Source organism: Montipora foliosa, chromosome 5 (genome assembly GCF_036669935.1).
Source record: "Montipora foliosa isolate CH-2021 chromosome 5, ASM3666993v2, whole genome shotgun sequence".
NCBI lineage: Eukaryota > Metazoa > Cnidaria > Anthozoa > Scleractinia > Acroporidae > Montipora > Montipora foliosa.
Window position 1 is genome coordinate 29,237,581 of NC_090873.1, and position 5,901 is coordinate 29,243,481.

The 5,901-nt window shown below is 40.8% G+C and overlaps 1 long non-coding RNA gene across 1 annotated transcript; it reads right to left on the reverse strand.

Moving 5' to 3' along the window:
* Positions 1-846: 846 nt before the first annotated feature.
* Positions 847-4,076, reverse strand: LOC138003091 (uncharacterized). Its single transcript, XR_011123420.1, has 3 exons — positions 3,843-4,076; positions 3,280-3,356; positions 847-1,310 (listed from the first exon to the last, which is right to left on the reverse strand). It is a non-coding gene; the product is annotated as an uncharacterized lncRNA (long non-coding RNA).
* Positions 4,077-5,901: the final 1,825 nt, after the last annotated feature.

Here is a 5,901-nt window from a genome sequence, read left to right on the forward strand (position 1 = left end):
TGCTCATACCACCACGTGTTCGGCATTCTGTTCAATTACGCACTGTAATTACTTCAAACAACCCCCTTGAGGTTGTCAGAGATCGATGGAAAGGACGCGGAGCTACGAGCTCTACAGTAATGATTCAAATTTGAATCATTCTCAGGGGGTTCTAGGAAAATGACACCAGGCTCTGCGTTATATCAGGGAGTAAGTTTATAAAATCAAACTAAATTTGTCCGACATTGGGGATACACGGCAATTGTCAAAGTTGTTTACTGAAAAAGTCGTATTCGTCAGCGTCATACCATGGAAACGAGCACGGTAATCCCCTCCTTTATTTCATTCTTATCACCTTGATATGTTACAACAGTGTGCGAAGTTTTATAGGAAAGCTATGTAAAACTTCTTTTTCTAAGGAATCACCTTAAGGGGGCTTGAAAGGATTTTCAGCTGAGCGCACGCGCACACTAAAAATTAACACTTAAAAGTGGTGTAAAATTGTTGCCAGTCCCGCAAGCCGTTTTTATGTGTGTATTGTTACACCAACTTCTAAAGTGTAGTTTAACTCTCAAAAGGATGGTAAATTTACACGTAAAATAGTGTAAAATGGGTATTATACAACTTTGCACTTGTAAAATTACACATCTAGCAAGAGTAATAATATCAGAAAGGATGGGTAAAATTACCCCGAATGACGGTGTAGTGATCTTGCCAGCCCCGCTACCCTTTTTGGAAGGTGTAATTTTACCCCATCTAAAAAACTTGAAATTACCCCCCCCAAAAAAGGATAATTCAACCATAAAATGTGTAATTATGTTTATTTATCCTCCATTTATAAGTAAAATTACACATGACGCTACATCGATGGGTAACAAAGTCAAGCGTAAAATAACAATCGCTTACTTAAGTAAAAAATGCACAACTCTAGATTCACATTTCTATAACTTAGCCTAGGGCCATTAAGGTTGGTTTCCATATGATCGCAGACGATCGCGGATCGCAGAAAGTTCTTCGATCGTCTGCGATCGTGATCGCACACGATTGCAGAAGGTAGAACCAAGTTCTGTCGCATTGACAGGAATTTTGTATGAATCGAAGATTTGGAGAGCGTGCTTCGGCAAGAAAATGTATGTATTTGTGCAGACTTGAGTATAATAAAAACAAACTAAACATTTAAGAGCAACGAGGTGGCCTCCCGACACGTTTAATATTCGTTCGCCTTTTGCAACGATATAAATGTCATCATAATTCGGGAGTTCGCCCGCAATGAGGATAAATGGAGGAGAATCTTGCTTCAACCCAGGTAGCTATTTTTCAGTAGGCACAACCTGCATATATAAATTGAAGTGGAAAAGAACAGATGTCATAAACATTATAAAAGGTGCAAGTTACATCGAACTGTATGAGGTGCATTACCCGCCACTTCAGATGGAAATTATACTACATAGTACACTATAACAACTTAATTAACTGCATGGTTAGATCTACTTTACAAGTTACATCGAACTGTATGAGGAGCGTTACCCGCCAGTTTAGATGGAAATTTTACTACATAGTACACTATAACAACTAAATTAACTGCATGGTTAGATTTACTTTTCAAGATGCATCAAACTTTATGAGATGCAGCACCAGCCAGTTCCGATGGAAATTGTACTACATAGTACACTGTAACAACTAAATTAACTGAATGGTTAGATCTACTTTTCAAGTTACATCGAACTGTATGAGGTGCGCACCCGCCAGTTCCGATGGAAATTGAACTACATAGTACACTATAACAACTAAATTAACTGAATGGTTAGATCTACTTTAAAAGTTACACCGAACTGTATGAGGTGCGCCACCCGCCAGTTTCAATGGAAATTCTACTACATAGTACACTATAACAACTAAATTAACTGAATGGTTAGATCTACTTTTCAAGTTACATTGAACTGTATGAGGTGCGCCACCCGCCAGTTCCAATGGAAATTCTACTACATAGTACACCATAACAACTAAATTAACTGAATGGTTAGATCTACTTTTCAAGTTATATCGAACTGTATGAGGTACGCCACCCGCCAGTTCCAATGGAAATTGTACTACATAGTACACTATAACAACTAAATTAACTGAATGGTTAGATCTACTTTTCAAGTTACATCGAACTGTATGAGGTGCGGCACCCGCCAGTTCCAATGGAAAATCTACTACGTAGTAACAGAAACCCATAAGGGTTGAAACGTGTAACGCGCGTTCACAGCTTCCGAATATTCAGTGCGAACTGATTGGTTGAATGTTTCAGTGCTAAGTACCATATTTGGAAACTCCTCGCTCTTGTTGTTCCAAATATGGTACTTAGCAAATCGAATATTGAGAAGCTTGTTTCCCAGCACACAAGGGGCCGTTACACGTTTCAACCCTTATGGGTTTCTGGTACTACACTATAACAACTAAATTAACTGAATGGTTAGATTTACTTTTCAAGTTACATCGAACTGTATGAGGTGCACCACCCACCAGTTCCGATGGAAATTCTACTACATAGTACACTATAACAACTAAATTAACTGAATGGTTAGATCTACTTTACAAGTTACATTGAACTGTATGAGGTGTGCCACCCGCCAGTTTCAATGGAAATTATACTACATAGTACACTATAACAACTAAATTAACTGCATGGTTAGATGTACTTTTCAAGTCACATCGAACTGTATGAGGTGCGCCACCCACCAGTTCCGATGAAAATTGTACTACATAGTACACTACAACAACTAAATTAACTGAATGGTCAGGGGCGCATGGTGAGATCTACTTTACTGTCAATGCCATAAAAGAAGCACACCCTACAAAATGTAATTAGAGTAGGTCAAAAGAAGACCTCAACACATGATAGAAACAAATACATAACAATCAAACGTTATCAACACGATGAAACACAACACGTAATCATCAAACCTCGTCACATAATAACAAATCTCAAGACATAATGACAAAAACACACCACAAGACAAAACTTCAAGACCAAAAGAATAAAGATTTCATAAGAAAGTTATAGGTTTCCATAATTCATTCTTGTTCTCCACTGTATTCTACTACTTCCATTTCATTATTACCCCTAAAACAACCCAAATCCTGACCATCTTCATAAAATTTATGACATACAACTGTAGGAAGTTCAGATTTGACTTAAACTTATAGAAAAAAGGGTAAACTCCACTTAAACAATTCAAACAAAGGAAAAACTGTTGCCATACCCGTACTAGACTAATAAGGACAGGAAAAGAACGTGGAGTGAACAGTTCTTACCTGTCAACTGTCTTTCGCTTCAGACTGAAGTGTTGCTAGAGGTTGTCTGTAGTTGACTGGCTGGCCACACTATATTGCTGAGGAATAAATAGGTGTAGCTTCATCAATAAGAACAAATGGAGACCTTACACTAAAATCTTCAAGGGATATTTGTGCTGAATTGTAATCTAACCTTGCACAGCTCTATTAATTTATTTATCCTAAAATTCATTGCTTTCCTGAATCAAAGAGTAGTGTAGTGTAGCCTGTGTTTTAGACCTCAGTCCGTGCTTTATACTCAGTCCGCGGTCCGTAGTCCGTGTTTTCTACTGAACGGGGACAAATCTGATACCAGATTATTACTCTTGGGTAACGGACTCTTGGAAAAACTCAGTTCGTAGATGTAAGCTAAGTCATAGTGCGTTTGCACCTTAATGCCGCTTTTATTAGTTAATAGGACATTTGTATGCTGTTCACGATCGTTAACACTGTAATTATGAAGCCTTCAAGGAATTTTAACTTACGAATAAAATTTGTTTTCGTAGGATATTGTGCAACTACGAATATTTTGGCGATGGACTTACCGAAGCCAGTGAATTATCATTGTATCTGAGAAAATTGCAGTCATATCGGTATCTATGGTTATCTGCTGCAAGCGTGTGATTTTCGTTGGAAACAGTGCGTCGAACTTGCTTGCTTGATCGAATAAACGAAGACCTTGGCGCATATCAAAGAGAGGATGCCGATTTGGTTTTGTGCAATATACGAGGAGCTATTGTTGCACACTGAGCGGACGGAAGCATGGATTCGGACTCGCACTAAAAACACACACACATTCTAAAATGGCGGACAACAACAACCTCGTGTCTTTATTCTTCCCATGATTCCTTGCTACAGTTTTGTTGCTTGGGGGAGAGGGGTTAACATCGTATTCCTTAACCTAACTGTATAGGCCCTACACACTCCCCCTTATGAAAAAAAAAGGTCGTCCTCGACATTAGACAGTTATCTAAGACTGGCGTCTGCGGTTATCAATACACAAGTCTCCTCTTTTCATTCCTGAGGTCAAGTGGAAAGGGGTGATCCGGCCCTAACCACAAAGCCACGAGTACAACCACTTAAGACTTGTATACACATACAGTTTGGAATACTGTTAAGGTTCAACGACTTCCACTGGCAAACTACTAAGTGTGATGTTATAAAGTAACAAGTGCAACTTGTGTTCTGTCCTTTTTCTTTTTTTTAAGTCCACTTAATCACAGAAAAATTTTTTTCAGAAAGTTCGTGTTAGGATTTTTCTGATCACTTTAGAAAGGATATGAGCCAACGTATCCGTATGGCGTAGGGTAAGTAACTAGTCAAACAGAGTTCATGCACACATTAGGAATTCCTCCAAGGGGTCCTGGTGCCAGGGGTACAGCTACTGCTGCCGCTCCCGCATTGTGGCTAATTAAACACAGTCCCGCTGGTTGGTAATAGTTCGGAGTTCCAAAGCTATCATAAGTTAGTAAGGTAGGCGGTCTGCGCTCCCTTATCTGTCTCCCTTCTCCTGGTCTGACTTCTGACTGCTCTACTACAGATGGTTCAAGGACTGGATCTGTCGGTGCTTGTATCTGCAGGTCAGGTTGGTAGATACTGGAGGCCGCCTCATCATCAGCGCATGCCTGGTTGGCTGAAGGCTCCCTGGCTGAACAGGTACTGTCTGACAATGCGCTTTCTGGCTCTACAGGAGTAAAGGTTAACATCCCTGTGGATTCTTCTTCAGAACTGTCTCCGACATTGGAGGCCCCTGGTGACGACAGATGTGGCTGGGCAGTTGGCAACTTCCGTTTTGATTTTTTGCGGGTGTCAACTGGCCTTGCTTCAAAAGGAAGATCATTGCATGGCAGTAGAAGGTTACGGTGAATCACACGGTGTCGCCCTCCACCAGATTCAGGCATAATTTCATAAACTGGACTCTCTTCACCTTTCCGTTTCACTACCTTGTGGATGGTGTCTTCCCAGTAGGACCTCAGCTTCCCCGGGCCGCCTTTCTCACTTAAGTTTCGTACAAGGACTCGGTCGCCTGGCTGGAGTACTGGACTGTAAACTCTCCGGTCATACTGTTTCTTGCCTCTGAGTCCAGATAGCCGAGATTTCTTAGTGGCTATTCCGTATGCTTTTTTCATTGCCTCTTGCCACTCCTTAACATAAGCTGGGTAACTTGAGTAGGCAGTGGGTTTGGTACCAAATATGACATCAATTGGGAGTCTTGGGGATCGGCCAAACAATAGGAAAAACGGCGAATATCCTGTGGCTTCATGGCTAGTGCAATTGTAAGTATGAACCACCTTTTGGAGGCTGTCCTTCCACTTGGACTTCTGGTGCTCAGGCAAAGTTCTTAGCATGGATAGCAGTGTTTGGTTCAGGCGTTCTGTCTTTCCGTTTCCTTGGGGATGATAAGGCGTTGTTCGAGATCGGACCATACCACAGCATTCCTCCAGCCGATGGAACAACTGATTTTCAAATTCACCACCTTGATCATGCAAGATTCTTGCCGGAAACCCGAAACGTAATATAAAGTCACTATACAATTTGTCCGCCGCTGTTCGTGCAGACTTGTTGGTGGTCGCATACGCTTGGGCAAATCTTGTAAAATGAGCA